Raw genomic sequence first — 20,626 nt, 5'->3', positions numbered from 1 at the left:
GTTATGGAAACATTTTGACCTTACTGTATCTGCTTAACTTGGGCTGAAACTTTTTGCATTATATCTACCCAATAAATGTTTGATCATGATGAAAGCCAAATCCTTTTGAATATTTTAACAACAGCAGCAATGACAAAATACTTGTGGTGCATATTCCATTTTTTGTTGTCAATACCCTTGGATTCTTATCTCACAAGATCAGCAATAGTGTTTCTCTTTGTCTTATAGTTGAAGGAAGCAATGGCTGCTTGGAAAATTTTGAAACCAGGGTCAAAATTTAATTTAAATCAATTTTTATATAAGTTTTCAAGTTGCATCAGTATTTTATTAACATCTCTGTAAATTTCAAAGGAGAATATTTAAGGCTTTTCATTTGAAGTCCTCCACAATCAGATTTCAACCTTCAGTTCCAGTGTTTTCACTGTGCCCGAGGCAATCATTATTCCCTAAACTTCACTTATAACAAGAGAGAGGTAGTTACATATCAAATAGCCCACAGACTCAATCCAATGAGTCAAAGTGTTCCGTTTGACCTTTTTGGTGTTTGAAAACTGGGATATCTTACTTAAAAAGCTAGAACTTTAAAAACATTCTAAAAAAATGGGGAAAGTCTGAAAACAGTAGGTTCACATTCCTATATTGGAAATAATTAGGTAGAACTAAGTAATGTCTGAACTCTGTAAATGAAGAAGGAATTCTCTTGTTTGCCAAAGTCTCTACCCCTCCCTATTGTCTTATCTCTGGGAGTTTAGTTCATTTACATTATATACTTGACTATTATGTATATTTGAATTTGCTCGTCATGTACTTTACATGTCATTGTCTTTATAGTACCCCTTGGACACTCCTTTCTGCTTTTCTCTGTCTCTGTCTCTCTCTTCTTCTTCTTCTTTTTTTTTTTCTCTTTGACAGATGCTTTCTCAACCCTCCTCAAAGATTACTATTTGGGGTGGGAGGGTATTTTTCTGATACTTATGCCCTTTGCCCAGAATTGATTATACCCTCAGCTATCTTCATTCATTCAACAAACATTCAGGAAGCATAGGCCATGTGTCAGGCACTCTGCCAAACATTGGCACTTAAGTGGTAGGTGGTTGCAATTGACCCACATGTATCTGAGAGGTATTCCCAGTGTCATTTGAACACACTGCTGTTAAGGCTCTGATGAGGCTTATAGATGTGAAAACTAATTGATGTGATGTGAGAACTAATTGAAAAGTCAGTGTGGTTCACCTAATAACTGCCATCTTCCTCCTTACTGGTGTTGGGTTGTGTCCATTTGATTTGTTTTGGGAAATGAAATGTGAGAGGTACTGATGAGTATCACTTGTTTAGGGGAAAACATTAAAAGTGATGAATGATTTACCATACTCTCTCTTTCCTTCTGCCAAACTGACCAGAAACACTGGTGGCTCCTCCAATGACCTATGCCCTAAAATAAGGTGATTTAGAGCAGAGTCACCTGCTGACTCATAATGGACATGAGCTCTGAATGAGAAATAAAACTCATTCTTTTAACTTCAGTGTTTTTAGTTTTACACAGTGTATCCTAGTCTGCCTCTTTAGTGCTTCTTGAACTGGAGACCAAAAGATTCATAAGATTAAATATATATATATATATATATATATATATATATATATACACACACACACACCTAAATATATATACAAACATATATACAACAAATACACTTATAGCTAAAAAATAGATTTTACAACTTGGGATAATAAAATTTATAATTTGTTGTGATTATAGCAATTAAAAACATGTTTATTATGCTAAGGTTTTATTTTCTTAAATATTATTCACATTGGTTTCTCTGAACAAACTAAGTCCTTAGACCTTTGTTTAAATAGAAATATTTTCCCTATTGTAAAATGATCCATGTAATATCTAAACTCAGGAAATAGTCTTCTGGGAAAAAGTTCTCTTTAAAATTTTTAACTACATTTTTGAGGTAAATGTCAATGAAATATAAAATATATGTAGAAAACCACGTATATCAGAAAGGTTAGTAAATTTTCATGAAATGAGCACAAGCGAGTCATTATCTTTAAGACCAGCATGGCCCTCCCCTCAAAATCTCTCTTTTACCCCATTTCGATCAATACCCTCCTTGCTTATGGTTAAGATTAACCCCGTATAGGAACCTGCAACACCATAGATTAGTTTTCCTCATTTTTAAACTTCATTTAAATGGGATCACACTGTATCTAGTCTTTGATGTTGAACTGCTTTTCCTTAGTCTTCATAAGATTTATTCGTTTTCTGCTGTGTAACTGGAGCTCCTTTAGCCTCATTACTATATTGTAATCCATTGTATAGATATACCCTAATTTGTTTATCTACTGCATTGCATGTGAACATTTAGATTGCTTTCAGCTTTTTACTACTAAAAATAGTGTTGCTACATTTTTGAAAATGCACATTTTTGTACATGTCTTTCAGTGAACATGTGAATGTTCTTATGAACACACACTTTTGAGCTTAGGGTAGAATTGCTGGATAATTCAACTTGAGGAAATATTGCCAAGCAGTTTTTCAAAGCAGTTATACCATATTACATTTCTACCAGATATGTATAAGATTTCTGATTACTCTAAATCCTTTTCAATACTTGGGATGTCTAGTCCTTCCCCTTTCCTCTTTCTTTTCCTTTCTACTTCCTTCCTATCTCTTCCCTTCCTCCCTCATCCCTTCATCTCTCTCTCTCCTATTGTTTTGAGTATGTTGTGGTATAACTCTGTTGCTCTAATTTGTCTTTCCCTGATTACTAGTGAATTTAAGTACCTGTTCATATGTTTTGCCATTTGAAAAATATTCTTTGCTGTTTTTCTTTTTGATTTGTTGGAGTCCTTCACATAAGAGTCCTTTATATGTTATAAATAAGAGTTCTTTGTAAGTATGCTTTTCAAAGCATTGAAGAAAGAATCTTACTGATTATCTTTTACTCAGATTCCTCAAGTAGTAATGCTTATTACTACCAATGCTTCTTCTCTCCCCCTCTCTCATCCAGGTAGTTATTGTTGAAATAAATTTCTATGAACAAGATGGGGCCTCTCCTGCCAGGGCTGCAATGCCAGCAAACCAGAACTTAGATAATTTTAGAGTTCCTGTAAATGCTCCACTGGACCAAAAACACAGTATATTCGACTCAGCATATTGAAGCCAACTCTGGGCTTTCTCACTCCAAAGTTGACTATGACCACAGGCAATTTTGTCTCTTCCTTATTCTTTTTTATTTTTTTAAGGTTTATTTATTTATTCGAGAGAGAGAGAGAGACAAAGAGATTGAGAGAGGGAGACAGAATCCTCAAACAGACTACCTGATGAGTGCAGAGTCCGACCTGACCCTGGGACCATGAGATGATGACCTGAGTCAAAGTCAACAGTTGGGCACTCAATCCACAGAGCTACCCAGGTGCCCCCTCTTCCATATTCTTTATCCTATAAAAACTTCTTTACTTCTCCCCAGTTTTGCAGTTCTCCAAAAGGTGGCTGTAAGCTTCATAAAGTGTTAAATAAAATTCATTTATATACACCTAAACTGTCTTCTTTAATCATTTTTAACAATAGGTAAAGTGTTTTTTATGGATGCACATTTTTAAATTTTATTGTAGTCCAGTTTATCTTTTGTTGTCCATATGCTTAGAGCTTTTGGTGTCCTAGTTAAGAAAACTTTGCCCTCAAAGCCATGGATACATTCTGCTTACCTTTCTTCTGCTTTAGTTTAAAGGAAGTGTACTGACCTTATTGTTTATATTCCTGGACGTTTATTAGGTAGCAATGTGGACATTAGGTAAATATGTTCATAGAATTATGGGCATCTTCATTATTCCCTTAAGGACTAAACATCTCTCTTTGATTCTATTCTTTGACTCAATGTTTTTGTTTTATTTTGTATATATATCTTGGTTCCTGTTATAGTTAAATATTGTTATTTTACACTTACTAAAGTAGTAAGTTCCAAGAAGTAAGTCTGGGCTTAAAGAAAGGTACCATTGAAGATTTCAAACCACAGGGCTGCCTGGGTAGCTCAGTCGTTAAGCGTCTGTGTTCTTCGTCTCAGGGCGTGATCCCAGGGTCCTGGGATTGAGCCCCACATCAGGCTCCTCTGCTGGGAGCCTGCTTCTTCCTCTCCCACTCCCCCTGCCTGTGTTCCCTCTCTCGCTGGCTGTCTATCAAATAAATAATTAAAAAAAAAAAATTCAAACCACAGCAAAACAATTCTCCACATCACTCCCCTCAGCGTACTAAATTTAAGGAAGGCCAACACCAGCCCTGTGTAAAGTAACACTTTACCTGTTTTTGCCTTCTTGGCTCTATATCTTCCCTCAAACAATGAAGAGGAATTATGGACAGATGACTACAATGTCTAGGTATTTTTAGATCCAACGCACCCAGTGTCCCTTATTAGCCTCCCACCCTCAAGCCTCCACAGATATATGTCGTATTGATCTGGTAAACTTTCTGACAAGTGAAACAAAATCAGCAAGAGAAAGGAAAATCATGATTGGTTCCATTCACTGGGGCTAAACTTTATGAGAGAATGCATAGGATTGAATGAGGAAGAGGAGGAACAAGAACATTACCTTTTGGGCAGAACTGTTTATTAATGAAACATATGGAAATTAAATGAGCTAGACTAAACAGTCTTCTCTTTATAACATATCCCAAGAACTGTATTATCTTACACTGGGATAAAACCTTCCTACAGTATGCCCAAATATTTACTTTCACATTATGAACATTTGAACTCTTTTGACATTTTCTACAAACCTCAGAGCATCCATTTAAACCCAACTGCTCAATTCTGCCTTTTAATTTCTTCATGCTGTAATTTAACACTAGAGTTACTTTTCTGATGTATTTGGTATGAATAAATTACATTCTACAAATGTTTCAAACATTCAATAGGCTCTAACCAGTCATCATTTATCTATGAGTACCCTTTAGAAAAGAACAAAATGATCTTCATTTTTTTTTGATTTGTACGATTTAAATCTAAAAACTGTGCAGTTATGTAAGTGCAAGATTAAGGACTTCTCTCATTGCAAATTTCGAATCCTCCTGCTGGGGGATTATAAACTCCCATGCTGTTCTAAAGTTTCTCTGTACACCAGGGTCTTATAACTGACTGGAAGATTGAAGGCTTTTTTTTTTTTTTTTTTTTCAATTTAAATATGTTTGAATCATAGGAGTCCATTAGAAATACACGGCTTCATTGGAATTAGAAGAAAATATACCCTTTGTTCAACATTTAATATTGCATTTCCAATTCATATGTAATTGTTTATATGGTTTTCAGTCTCCCACAACCCAAATAAAAAAGGTTTTATATTCTACAGCTGTAAATTTCAAAAGACAACGTCAAAACATTCAGTAGAACAGAACTTTCTTATCGCTCCCGGCAGACTCTCAGCTTCAGCATGGCACGGGGAGAAAAGGGCTTAATTATAGCAGTTTCCTATTACAGTAACCTACTTGGTTACCACATGTTGCAAAGTTAACAGACATGAAAAATGTGGATCTTGTTTCTGTTTATTTTTCCAAGATGTTTGGTGGGGGGAGTTGCATCAGGGGAGCAGAGTCATTGCCTTTGGGGCACCTCTTAGTGATCACTAAATTTACATTAAAATGAACCATAATAAGATTTAAACAGTCTGCATCCTGTGTGTGCCTGCATTTAGTGGGTTATTCAGTAGACAAGGTCTTAGTCTAAATCAAGATGTGTGTGTGTGTGTGTGTGTGTGTGTGTGTGTGTGTGTGTGTGTTGGGGGATATTCTCCAGAGCCTGGGCTTGTATGTATGTGGCGGTGAAAACAGGAAGCATAGAGGAGCAGCCTCTTTTCTTTCTTGTGGATTTAGTGGAAGAGGGAGGGGTCTGAGGAGGACCAGTGGGATGCAGAATGAAGGCCTAGATATTTGGTCATGGAAAGAGCCCAGCTACTTAGGCTTGCCCCAATACCTATAATGCATTCAAACAACCAAGCAAGTAAGAGAGAAAGATTGAAAGGTGTCTTCCTGTGGTGGTCCTTAAGATCCAGGTCATGGATACCTGTGTCTAGTAGCTCTGCCAAAGTGGGTCATAATGTGAAACCTTAGTCAAGTCACTTCCTCTCTCTGGGCCTTTGTTCAACCATTATTAAGAAATGGGGGAAAACGATGATGATTCTGTCTCTGAGGTTCCTTGAGTCGGTGTCCTGGGTACTAATGTAAGGGTCTAAAAGAAGCTGGACTCCTGATAACCAGGGGTGATGGCTAAAACAGGATGCCAATAACAAGACCATGAGAAAATGCTGGGTATAAAAGGATGTCACTTCATCAGGACTCCTTGCTAGAAGTGATTTTATTTTCAATCATCTGGAAAGATGTGCTTGGTTCAGAAACCAAAAATTAGAAAATTGACACCTGAACCTAGGGGAGGGTAAAGATGACCAACGACTGAAGCAGATACAGGGCAGAGAGTGTTGTCAGTTAAAGATACACGTTCACGCACCTGATACAGTGCTGTAGATCTGCTAACCTCATGGAGAGGACTGACATCAGGTGCTGGCAGCTAATGACCTTGCTTCCCCAGCTCTACCTTAGGTGGGCTCTGCTAAGTGAGTTGGTGACTGCAGTACCCAAGGTCAGCAACTCCACTGCCCGTGTTTAATGGTGCTAGCAAAAGCAGCAAGCCCAACAGTGAGAAATCTTCCCCCAGAATTTCTGAAATGGAAGTCCGGCATCCAACCACATAATAATCTGAACTGTATTCTTTTTGTTAAATTGTATTTTTAAATAAAGTGAAAAATAGGAGGGAAAGGAAAGGAAGGAAGGAGTCAAGTACAATAAATGGAAAAGCTCAAGTTGCTTTAGAAGATTTGCCTCAAATCCCAGCATCCTTTCTTTCTCCCACATTTTTTTTTTTAAGATTTATTTATTTATTTGAGAGAGAGAGAGAGAGAGCGCATGCACAGGCGGAGGGACGGCGGAAGAGGGAGAGAGAATCTCAAGCAGACTCCCTGTTGAGCTTGGAGCCGTTCATGGGGCTCAGTCTCAGGAGCCTGATATCATGACCTCAGCTGAAACTGAGAGTTAGATGCCTGACCGAATGAACTACCCAGGTGCCTCTTTCACCCACATTTCTGTCTCTTCCCTCCTTCCTTTCATTTCTTTCATTTCTATGCTCATGTTTATTCTATTATTTTGTCTGCTACTTGTGCCAGGTACCGTCACAGGCGAAGTGAGGGCAGTTGGTAACCAAGAACAACGTGGGATCGGTCCATTGGACTTACTTTTAGTGGTGGAGACAGGAAATAAAGAGGCCATTAGAAATGATCACGTGCTAACTAACATGATAGATGATCTGAAAAAGAAGTGCCAGCTCTTAGAAAACTAATGCTATGAAGAAGAGCTATGGAGTCTTAGAAATCCATATGCCAAATGGACTAATCTTTTCAAGGAGGTCAGGAAGACTTCTCTAAAGAAGTATCATTTAAAAGGAGAATTGCTATATAAGTAAAAGTTAGTACCAGGTTTTCAAGTTAATCAGGATCAGAGACAAAATTAAAATCACTACTGCCTTTTATTTATTTTTTTCAGTTCACCCATGTATGCTTCTTTGCATAGCCAGCACACATGGAACTGGTTATTATTCCTGATACATTTTAAATTCCTTATTTTCTTCTCTCACAGGTAATGATCAAGGCTTTTACTTCTAAAACAAAACAACAACAACAACAACAACAACAAAAAAAACAACTTAGATGCTCTGTCCTTCCTTAAACTCACAGACAAAAGGAAGCGGATAACATTCTAATTAGAAATGTTCATTTGTGTAAAACATCAAAAAATCTAAAATTGTCAATTTTGGTTCTCTGATGCTAGGCACTGTATTGAGCATTTTAAATACATGATCTTCTTTGATGTTTGCATAATTGTGTAAAATATTTAGTTAATTTTCCCTTTTTTTTCATTTTCCCATTTTACAGATGATAAAACTAAGTTACAGAGAGAAGAAGCCACTAGTCTATGAACTAGGGATATACTGAACCTGGAAATTTGCAGCCAGAAAGCTCTGAAGCTGTCATCTGCATATTTAATTTTGTTCATTACATGCCTCTTCAGTTTAATCAGCTTTTGCTTTTCCTGAAGCTCAAGGAAGGGAAATTGACTTGTCTAATATGGCAGAACTTTTTGAGTATAGTATCCTTATATCACCAGTATCCAGTATGGGGAAGAAAAAAATCTACATAGCTTACGATGCAATTCTCTTTCTCCATTTCATCTGGGTGAAAAGATATAGAGATAATAGATAGATATTTAGGTTAGAAGTAATTATGTTTATCATTTAGACAGATCTATATATAGATTTAATAATGTCTTTTATGGATATATATTTTTAATTTTACTACAGTTCAGTTGATTTTTCCCCCTTTTATGGTTAGAGTTTTGGTTTCAGAATGGGAATCCAGAAAAGTTGTGACTTTGGGCAAAGCATCTTAATGTCTCTACACTGCATTTTCCCATCTAACCCTAGATCTAACCCTAAGTACATCACCAGTCTATCTCATAGGTTGGCAATTGATGCAATGCACATTGGTAGCATTCTCAGTGGTCATCAGACAATAGACATCAAAAGTGAGAAATCATGTCATGGTGAACACAGAGGCTGGTATGAAAGGAGGGATCATTTGAGGGCAGGCTGAATAGATGTGTGGATAGAAGGAGGTGGAGGAGAGAAGGAATAGCATCATTCTTTTTAATTTTAACCAGCTATCTTTTATAGTTTTTCAGAAGGCTTCCTAAACTGGAGACATTGTATGAGCTCTAACAGTGTGAGACTCCCAAATTATAAATAAATTTCCTTCAAGATAAGTAGGCTGAAGATCATTGATCACCTTTGAGTTCTATTGGTTCCTTGACTCTCAATACCATTTATCTGCACTTCTCTTCCAAAAGTTACCTCGTCCAATCTTTGTAACTAAGGTCTACTCTCTCATAATACAATGTGAGTCCTTTAAAGACAGGGTCAATGTAATTGTTTTCACCCTCTGCCCTTAGCACCAGGGTTTTACACGGAGGAGGAAACTAATAAATGCTGGCTTACTAAATACGGAGCAATTTCTTCTTTATCTACTTTTCTTTCTCTTCCCTGCTTGTTGGCTCAGAGTCACCAATACAAATACTTTTTTCTGCTTTCCAGGTTTCTTTGCCTCCAGGTCATCATGACTTTGTTTATAGGTTATACCTTCAATTTTCAGGCATTCGGCTAACCATGGTGTGAGATTTATAACAACCTGCTTTTTGGTTTAGACTTTGTTACAAATCTAGCAGCATGGCCCTTGACAAACCACTGCCCTCTCTGAGCCACAGCTTTCCCATCTGTAAAAGGAGGCAGCAGGCTTGCTGATTTCTAAGAACCTTAATTATCTAAATTCTGTGACTTTCGGGAACCTACCCTGATTCCAGAAGTAAGTAAGCTCTGAAATAAATTTCAAATGGAATTTTTTTTTTTTTTTTTTTTAGCAGCTGAGGCTTGCAGACTCCTATGAAGTTTATCACCAAGCGTGAGGATAAGGGTATATTCCCAAATCTGTCTGTGTCTGGATCTTGCTTGGCTCTTGTGGTTAATAGTCCTCTTTCTACAGATGACGACAGAGCATCAGCTCAGTGCCATTATGTGCCAAATAACCTCTTCTCTTTCTTTCTAAAAAAATGAAACAGTACTCTCAGATACATTTTAAGGTGTGAAATGCACGTGCTATGTGGGGACTTCGCTTTCTATGGACAACAAAAGTTTGGAAAGATAATAGAATCTTTTTTCAGACTATACTTGTTTCATATTTTTAACTTCATATGACATTCACTTCAACACAGAAAACAAAGGTTTAGCTAGAGAAAAATAATCCCTGATCATTATGGCTTTTGGTATAGTTGGTTCCAACTTCATCACCAATCCAATGTGGTATTTTAAATAATTTGTTTAACATCCTTTGCCATGTCTGTCATTACGTAAAATGGAGATAATCATATTTTGTTCCTGAAAACACTGTTACAAAGGAGCATCAGACAGGAAGGACCTGACATGAAGTTTTGTCTTTAGCATTTACTATCACTTACTTTATCAACCTGTAGTAATAACTCACTTAACTTTTCTGAAGCTTCTTAAGAGGATATCTTGTTCATGGGACTGTTGTGAGAATTACAGATAGTAGCGTAGTTTCTGACATTTAACAGGTGTTCAACACATGGTGGTAGCAGTAGTTAAAGCCTTGAGATTATGTCCAGCCTAAAGCTTTATATGTATTTCTGTTTTTAAGTCCCAGATGCAGATCAGGATGACTATTGGTAAAGGGAGCATGTTTAAGGACACATGGTGTGGCCAGTTGTCCCTTCTTCTGAGGTCTGGAAGAAGACATACAACACACATAGAAACACATTTGGCTAGGCCCTGAATTGCTTTGCTACCTTTTGAAAATCATTTCTCCTTCTCTTCTTCTCTTTTCTTACCTATAATTTAAGGGTTTTCAATTAGGTAATTGCCAATGTTTTTTTTTTTTCAGGCTTTACAATGTTAGGGGTGAGAGATTGAGCTTTTCTCTTTTTCCCAGAAGCAGTCAGTAAGGATTTGATGGTTTCAAATTTCAAATAAAAGGTAGCTGTGCCTGGAGGTATAAAAAGGGGACTTCAGGTGTATTAAATCCATTGCACAGTGGGGAAACCTCCGTTTCAAGGATGCCAGAGGTGATGCCCTATTTGTAATTTTAGTACATCATGTATTTCTTGGCCAGTATATTCACCAAGCCTCAGAAATATTTATGCCATTCTTTGTTCTACTCAAAGACCAAAAGACTTAGCCTCTCAGAGCTATATGTGCATTTTTTTTTGTTCCATGGGTTGATAAACAACAGGGTATGCTAATAATAATCATTATGAGGATTTTTTTATGATAAAACTATATCTATGCCAAATTCTCTAGGCACCTAAGAACGCCAAACTGAATATATTGCCTAATAAAAGGGCAGCCCAGCTCTATAAATCTCAAGCATAGTGAAGAAAAATTCTCCATAACCACCATCAACTGCATAATAAATAAAGCAACTATTCACCCATGTAAAACAAAGGGAAAAAGGAGCTTTAAAAAGCACCAGCACTTTGTATCCAAGGACTTTAAAGCAGAAGCTGAAAACCTAGAAAGGTGTTACAGGCTGAAATGGTCTACTGGCTACTCAAAGTTAAATCAAACCTCTTCTTAGGTACTGAGTAAGCCAATAAGCCATTGACAACTATATAGCAGCTGAGTTAGTTAGAAGAGGATATGTGTGCTGCAGTAACACACATTCCCAAAATTTTTGTGGCTTAATCCATCAGATTCAACTTCCTACTCATGTCAAGTCCTATATAAGTTCTAGGTTTGAGACTCTCTTCCCCATCAACTTAGAGATCCAAGCTGGATCTTGGCTGCTTCCTTTTGGTGACTTTGACATCTTGGTGCCCTTCACTTCCATGTAAATAAGGAAAAGAGATAAGGGAGCATGAAAGACTTAGATCCTTTCCTAACTACCTTGGACTAAGAATAACACAAGCCAATTCTGCCCCCCCCCCCCAGTCCATTACTCAGAACTAGCCACCGGGCCCTAATTTTACGGAGAGAGAGACTAAAGTAGGGGTGGTTCTCTTTTATCCACAAGGGTGGATCTTGCCTATGTCTCTTACCTTGCTTTATGACCTTATAAAGCTTGCTTGCCCTCTTGGACTACAGTGTATTCAAGAGTGAACACATAAAACTGTATTTTCAAATGGTAGGATTATGTCAAAGATCAAGTAGCATAATGACCACAAAAACATTAAGCCTGCCATAACATAGCAACCAAACGGGAGCTTATATACACCATGAAGAGCATGGGTCCTAGTGATGTAGTATCTTAGTTCAAATTCTGATACCAATGCTTATTTAAACTACTTTTTGTCAAAATACCTAATTTTTTTCAAGTTTCAGATCTCTGATTATTTAAATGGAATAATGATATTTGCCCTAAAACCGTCAGCAGTGAATTATGAGTTTCTTTTTAGATGATAGGTTTGGAAATGTGGTAACAATCATTATATACTTAATAAGTGTAACATATTGATAGATGGATTGAGTTGAGGGTTTTAGGTCCCTAGAGATCCTTTTGGAGTCAGATAGAATGCTTTCAGTTGCAAATAACAAATGACCTAACTTAAAACAGAATTAAACAATGGGGACACTCATTATCTTCCGTAATGGCCAGTCCAAGAGGAAGGTTGATATGGCAGATCATTAGTAACTCAAGTTTGTGTTGTGTCTCCACACTCAAATCCTTTATGCTAACTTGTCCTCCGTCTATTAACAAAGAGATTGTGGAGGTTCCAGGTGTCAATATCCGACAAAACTGTTAAGAGTACAAAGAAGGATCATTATTCACTGTTTTTCTGTCTTCAGCCTGAAGAAACACATAAATTCCACTCTCCCTTCCACTCCTTTCTAGCAGAAATTTCCCCAACATTTATTTGCCACAATTGGGTCACCTATCCATTCGTAAATTAATCATTGGCAAAAGGAATAGGATTGCCATAATTGGGCTGAACCAAACATGTTGTATGAAATTTAGGATGTTAAAGAATTCAACCAGAATAACATCTAGGCTTATCTTATGTTCACTTCCTGGAGCAGCATTTCCTTCTAGAGGGAGGATTTACCTCTGCTAGCATCTGCATTGTGTTCTCTTGGAATTCAACAAAGAATCTTAGCTGGGTAATAGCTGCTAACAGATACTACCTTACACTAGTGTGAGAATCACAGATAGACCAAGACTAGGTTGACCATCTGTTCTTGTGAAGAAAAACAAGGACAATGCAAGCAATCAGATTCAGATTAAAATGCGGACTCAACAACTAGCCACATGAACTTTGGAAGATGCTTATTGTGTCTCTTATGTTTCATTCCCTCTTCGTAAAACAGGATATTAAAAGCTACCTCATGAGTCTTTTGAAGTGACTGAATTAAATTATGCAAACTTTCTGGCACATAGTAGGCACTCAATAAGTTTTATTATTGGTAACAGTGTTAACAATTAGTATCGAAGTAATGAATAATTAGAAGAAGAAAAACTATCTTTGGTGTCTTATCCCATATTCCTTTCCTCTTGGTCATGTTGGGCATATATTACCCTATTTCCTTTCCAACAAACCTTCTGCCAAGTTGATAGTTCTCATGTTTTTATACAAATACAGCTTAAAAAATATGTCTGTCCTCATTGTTCAAGAACAGGGGCATGGGTAAATAAACTAGAGAAAGACCACATGATAGGAACTTAGTCAAGCATTTAAAATGGCATTTGTGTAACATTTTAATGAAATGGAGAACAGTGCATTACAATATTAAAAATGTGTTTCCAAAGTATATACATAATATGATCTCAACCATGTAAAAGAAAAATATGCAGAGGAGAAAAGCTTGGAGCGGAAAGCACCAAATTTAACAAACTTTGGCTCTTGTCAGAAACCCTGTACGGTTTTTTTTTTTTTTTTTTTGTTCTTTAATTCCATATTATCCAAAATGTTTTTGAACATATATTATTTATATATTTAAATAAAGCTGTACTGAATATTGAATATAGAGTTATCAATATAGACATATAGATAGCTGTAGAGATGTAGATATGACCATTTTTTGAGCTTATACCTGGCTTTGTGTTAAACTCATTACATGAACATTATCTCATACATTTCTTGCTAGAACCCCAGGGAGGGGGTACACTTATTTCCATCATTATTTCCATATGATGAAATTGGATCTTAGATGAGGAAGTAAATGACCAAGATTGCCTACTCCTCTGAAGGAGCTGGTATTGGAAATCCTAGGTATTAGTCCCCAACACCCATGATTTGGACCACTCCAAATACCTCTGCCTTTATAAAGCAGGGACTTAGCCATAAATTGTTTGTTAGGGATATTATAAAGGTAATTAAACACAGAGCCAGGTAACCCTAAAGGTTCCATTCAATGTAGTGATTCTTTGATTCCATGAAAGAGTAAAGTGGGATGCATGTTTTGGATATGTGAGTGCTTGGCAGAAATTGATGTGCAAATAGGTAAGAAATACCTGGTTCTGATAGAGATGAAAGAGGGGAGAATAGTATGAAAGTCATGAGAAGCAGAAAGTGTCATTTTGGTCTTTCTGATTACTTTGTTGCATCATCACAGTAGATGCTGGTTAATTCTAATGGCAACTGTTGTATACTCTACTCAGTCCATGGCTTCCTGTTGATACAAATGTGGGTCATGAATACAGTTGCATTTCAGACTGTGGGATAATGCTTGGTAACTAAGGGCGGAAGCTGCTGTTTCTTGGAATGGGAGACATAGGTGATTCATTTAAAAGTCAAATAATTAAAGATATAAATTAAGCTGAGACAGTAAACATGAGACTTACAACTCACCAGTGGTGAGTATGTTAAGATAAATTTGTGCTGGCATTTTTAGTACCCTGGTTACTCTAGTGAGGGAGCTATAGTGAGCTAGGTAGAGGGAAGTTTCCTCAATTTCATTTTTATAGCCAGAGTTAAATCTGATCTTCCACAATTCTGTGATTTTTTTTTTCTGATGTGCACCAATATGATGATTTGACTATGCAAATTTTGTTGGAAAAAGAACACTCCCACAACAAAACCCAATGCCATTTCTGCTTGTTTTTGTCATGTTGAAGGAATACAAATGTGAAGACTATATTTGAGTGTAGTAGATACACACTTAGATGACATAAAATGGACAGAACTCAGTGTGTATAATATATATTGTGCAACATGTTATTTTTAAACGTCAGTCTCAAACCATAGATGCTACCTGAACTGAAATGTGATGTGGTTGTGAAGTTGAATATGACCTTGACACATTGAAATCTATCAGATAACGATATGATGACAGCAGAAACTTGAGGACACGTGGGACTTGGTGACTGGGGATATCCTTGGGAAGCATATGGTTAATATTATAAAGAATATTTATTGTTTCTACCTCCTCAGTATTTAACCTTTTTTCTTCCAGTAAGAATACTCAGATTTCGGATACATTATTTTTAGTCTTTCTGAGTATAATAAGGCTGTTTTTTAGTGCCAGGACTCGAACACATAACCAGGTTTGGTCAATTAGTATCTTGTTTAACTCAGGCCTTAAAGCTTGATTCAGAGATAGTGAGAGATAGCCTGGACTGGAGTAATCTGAGTCAACATTCTTAATAATATTTTAATTTTTTTTTAATTTTAAAGAAAGACATAATTTTCTATTTAACTCAAAGATCAGATCATGTCTTCAGATTCTGAGGGTGAGAAGGTAGACAATATGTAAAGGTAACTTCTTAGGGTGAAAACAGGACAGAGGTGAACAGAGAGAGTAAAATGGTGAAGAAAAGCCTTATTCCAGATAGATGGAATAAGCCCCTATATCCTGCCGAGTCTGAAATCATACTCACATCTGGACTTCTTTTTTTTTTTTTTTTTAAGATTTTATTTATTTATGTGACAGAGAGACAGCCAGCGAGAGAGGGAACACAGCAGGGGAGTGGGAGAGGAAGAAGCAGGCTCCCAGTGGAGGAGCCCGATGTGGGACTCGATTCCAGAACACCGGGATCACGCCCTGAGCCGAAGGCAGATGCCTAACGACTGCGCTACCCAGGCGCCCCCACATCTGGATTTCTTAATTACATAAGTCAATAAAGTTGCTTTTTTATTGTCCACAATAGCTAAATCGTGGAAGAAGCCGAGATGCCCTTCAACAGATGACTGGATTAAGAAGTTGTGGTCCATATATACAATGGAATATTACTCAGCCATCAGAAAGAATGAATTCTCAACATTTGCTGCAACATGGACGGCACTGGAGGAGATAATGCTAAGTGAAATAAGTCAAGCAGAGAAAGACAAATATCATATGATTTCTCTCATCTATGGAACATAAGAAATAGGATGATCGGTAGGGGAAGGAAGGGATAAAGAAAGGGGGGGTAATCAGAAGGGGAATGAAACATGAGAGACTATGGACTATGAGAAACAAACTGAGGGTCTCAGAGGGGAGGGGGAGTGGGGGAATGGGATAGACCGGTGATGGGCAGTAAGGAGGGCACGTATTGCATGGTGCACTGGGTGTTATACGCAATTAATGAGTCATCGAACTTTATATCGGAAAACGGAGATGTACTGTATGGTGACTAACATAATATAATAAAAAATCATTAAAAATAAAAAATAATAAAGTTGCTTTTTTGTTTTTTCCAGTTTGAGTTGGTTTCATTTCATCCAAACATAAGAATCTGCATTAGTACTGAGTTTATATATATACTGCATTAGTAAATATATAAATATATTAAATAAATACTATAATTCATAATATTTTGTGATATACATTTATAGTAATTTATAATCTACTTAATAATATAAATGTATTACATAAATAATATATAATATTAATAGTGTGTATGTGTGTGTGTATATATATATATATATATATATATATATATATATAGCAAGAGAGAGAGAGGAGTGGTACATGAAGGAGGATTTTATAGTATAGTTGAAAAATTACATTGGTAATGGCAAAGTGGTGTAACTTGTACATCACAAACAAAAGAAATTCTCACTATTCCATTGTCAAGTGGAATAGCTTGTTTTAGAATTAATAAAAGGAGCCAGGATCTCCTGTAACAGGTTATAGAAGAAACCAAGATATGTCTCTTAAAAGAGGGTATTCAACCTGATGAGTCAACAGCAGCTGATAAGTGCATTCAGCTGTCAGTGTTTGTGGAGTCCATAAAAGAGAAAGTGATCACAGACCAAGGCTTGTGTTATGAACCATTGTATTTAAAAAGAAAAGACAATGATGTGTTCAAGCTTATCAGAGATTTCTGTTAGAAGCATAAAAACACTGCCACACATGGATTGATCTATACCAGTGATGCCCTGCTAAGCTTGGGTAAATTCCAGAATTGTTCCCTAAGAAAGGAGTACCTCACAGCTTCATTACAGATTATATGTTGCATAATCATGAAAAGGCTGCAAAACCCATTCATCATAATCAAAGGATGCTTTGCTTACCACAGTGAACATAGTCAACTTCAAGGGAAGATGTGCTCTCAATTATCATTGATTGTATTTCTTTTGTTAATAAATTGATAGAGAGTACTGCTTTTCTTTTCCTTGAAGAAGTGAGGTGACTTTCTTGTAGCTAGATAATTACTTGTATATATTTTTTCAAATGAGCAAAATGAAAATGTGTTTCTTTACAACTGAAACAAGTTTAGTTGACTTAGAAATAATTGTGTATAGCAGATATATTTAAATACTTAAATATACTAAATGCACATTAGTCAAAACCAGGATAAACACAACAATGGCTGGAGTGAAGTTGCATCCTTTTATTAGGAAGGTCTTTGTGGCTCAAAGGACTGGGATAAGCATAATTATTTCACTACCATTTTTTTAAAGAAAAAGTTGCTCTGGAAAAAGAAGGAATGGCCTCCACATGGAAGGTAACTATACATTTACAACATGCAAAATCTTTCCATGGATCTTTTCACACTGGAGATATTAGTGAGGAAAAATTTCAGTGAACACTGGACCTTTTCCAGGATTGATGTGACGGAAGCGCACATTAAGTGTTAAGTGTTCACAGTGTTTTGTCCCAAGTGTTAGCATCTGGAACAGTGCCTGGCACGTAGTGGGAGCTCAACAATATTTTGTGATAGAAAGGATGAATCAAGAGCCAGTTGTTGCAAATGAAGGGATTGATACTGAAGTTTAAGAATCTGATGTGCTCGAGTATCATCTTTTCACACAACTTGCAAAGACTGTGCTGCAGACCTGGGTGCCAGACAGAATTATCATCGCTGTGTACATCCAAGCAAAGACCTGGAACCACTTAAATGTGAGTGATGATGTGCATGTGTCTATTTCAACAAGGTTCCTCATTTTTTCCAAAGTCACAGACAAAAGTTTCGACGGAAGAGTGACTGAGGTAGCAAAAACAAATAAATGAAAAAAAAATAGAAGGGACAGTAAGTTTGACAACCCTTCATGTATTCTTAGGATTCTTTAGAAAATAAAATAAAATAAATATAAAATAAACCTTTCATTGCTTACTGATGATATAGCTACAATTTTAATAACTAACCCGTCAAGTGGTTTTTAATAAGAGATATGAGAACATATTTAAGAATGAAAGACAAGGGAGTGGGGAAGGCTGCAGTGAGGTTAAGTACAACTGATGTAAACCAAGCGAGCACAGTGGTCTAAAATGCACAGAAGCTGTCAGAAACTAGATAGACCATTCACAGGCTATGTTGTGCAATCCTTTTGTACAACCTATGACCTTGCTGAGCTGATGTGAAGGATGCCGGAGAGTCTACAGTTAGCCTCTGCTCTGTTCATTGCCCTCTTCTTGTTGTTGTCCCAAGACCTCAGTTAACCCCGGACTCTCATTCTCAGGATTCCTGTGGGCAAGTCATAGTGTTCCTAATCCACCCACAGCCACTATGGGCTGGGCATCTGCATTTGAGAGTGAACTTTTCAATGAGAGTAGGAGGGCTCACATCAGGATGAAGGAAGCATGCACTTGCAAGGAAAAAAAAAAATCAGGTATTTATTTACTCTAACCTCATAGTCCTGTCTTAGCCTTAGAGATGGATGAACATAACCCCAGTGCTAGAGCTCACAAAAATAAAGATAAACAATCACTCGAAGAGTGACCTTGATTTAATCTCCACAGCTAAGTATAGCTAGAGGACAAATCCTATGGGTATCTAAGCTATCTCTCCATCCTTTTCTTGAGCAACACAAGTGCTATAACCCTAACACACAGGGTATGGCCTCAGTTTGCCCAAGAAAACATCATCCTGGTGTATGGACAAGGGTGTATTAGCTCCTTCTTGTCTCAGCTCCTTACCCCATGAGATTCCTTTGGTCTCAATGTACTAGGATTTAATTTAATCCTCTTTCCTAAAACTGCATGGCAAAAAACACATGTCTTTCTGTTGTAATATTCATTTTACATGGCATTTCTATTCTTACCTGCTAAATCTCTCTTTTTAAATTATTCCCTAAAACTATAATAGAGAGTTAGCTCCTGAGTGGTCAGACACTAGCTCTGTGAATGGTGCTAAGGGAAAATGATGTCTGACGTGAGGGAGAAGAGGTTTCTACTCTGTGACAGTGGCCATCCCCCACCCCAAGTGTTGGTTTTCATCCTGGGTACCACACTAAATGAACTTTGACCAATGGGTGCATGGTGTTCAAAGGGAATTGGCAAGAATGGGGAAAGGTACTAAAAAATATACTCTTACAGAAATATTGAGGGACTGGAGCTCAGAGAAGAAAATGAATAGCAGAATAGGTGGGTAGAATTGAGGTATATGAAGAAGCATCCTGTGAAAGTAGGACCTTTAAAATTTTTTTTTCGGTCATTCTTAAAGTTTGAAAATATATTTATTTCAATAAATTAAGGTTACTTTGTAAAGGTCAGATTTATCTTCAAATTAAAGAAAAAAAATAGGGTATAGTGAGATCCCAGTCACTGGAGGATCCAAAGAGATCTTGGAAAAGCATTTGAGTAGAATATTGTAGAAGAGGGGTCAGTAAACTAAGGGCCCTGGGCTATGGTCAACCTGCTTCCAGTTTTATTGGGATTCACTTCATCAATTCATTTACACGTTGTCTTGTCTATGCCTGTTTTAACTCTACAAAGCAGAGCTGAGTAGTTGCAACAGAGACTCTATGACCCAAACAACCTATAATATTTGTTATCTCTTTAAAGAAAAATGTACTAATACCTGCTGTAGAAGAAACTCAAGTGTGCAAATTGAAACCCTGAGAGGTTAAAATTTCTGACTTAGCCTTGCTGACTTTTAAGACAGAAATCTCCATTTGGAAGCAATGGAGAAGAAAATGATTTAATTTCCAAAAATATTTTTGTAGAAACACACCCTTATAAATAAGTACTATAAAGGGAATTATAGTTTGATGGAGGATTTATGGATTATCTCATTAAAATAATCACGAGTGGGAGGCATTAATATTCCAAGTTTAACATTTCATAATAGCTACTGCAGAGTCATTTTCATGATCATCAACAAAATATTATTACCTAGTTCTTTTTGAAATACATGGAAGAATTTCAGATTTCATCTCTGTAATGTATGCATACAAAGCATGTTGATGGAGGAAGCAAGTCACTGAAAGAATACAATTTTTGAGAAATAAATGATAAATCTCTGTATAATAAAGCACACTCCAATTTTTATGGAGCCTTATTCATAGTCTTGGAATATGTTTGAAAGGTTCAGGCATGTTTTTACTGTACCTGAAGTGAAGTAAGTCTTTTAATTGCAAACATTATGTTCATTTCCATATGCTCATAACTTCGAAGATGGTGAATAGCAGACATTTTGCGAGATTTATTGGAGTGTTATTTCCTGTAGGCATTCGTTTGGTGAGTTTTTATGTGATGAATGCATTTCTAATTGGGATTATTTACATAGGCATCTGGGACCTGGTTAGGGATGGAAGAGGGGCACAGGGAGACTCAGGTTTAGTTGATTTTACATTTGATTGAACATTTTTAGAGTGGAG

Source organism: Ursus arctos, unplaced genomic scaffold (assembly GCF_023065955.2).
Source record: "Ursus arctos isolate Adak ecotype North America unplaced genomic scaffold, UrsArc2.0 scaffold_19, whole genome shotgun sequence".
In the NCBI taxonomy this organism is placed as follows: domain Eukaryota; kingdom Metazoa; phylum Chordata; class Mammalia; order Carnivora; family Ursidae; genus Ursus; species Ursus arctos.
This window is presented reverse-complemented; position numbering follows the sequence as displayed.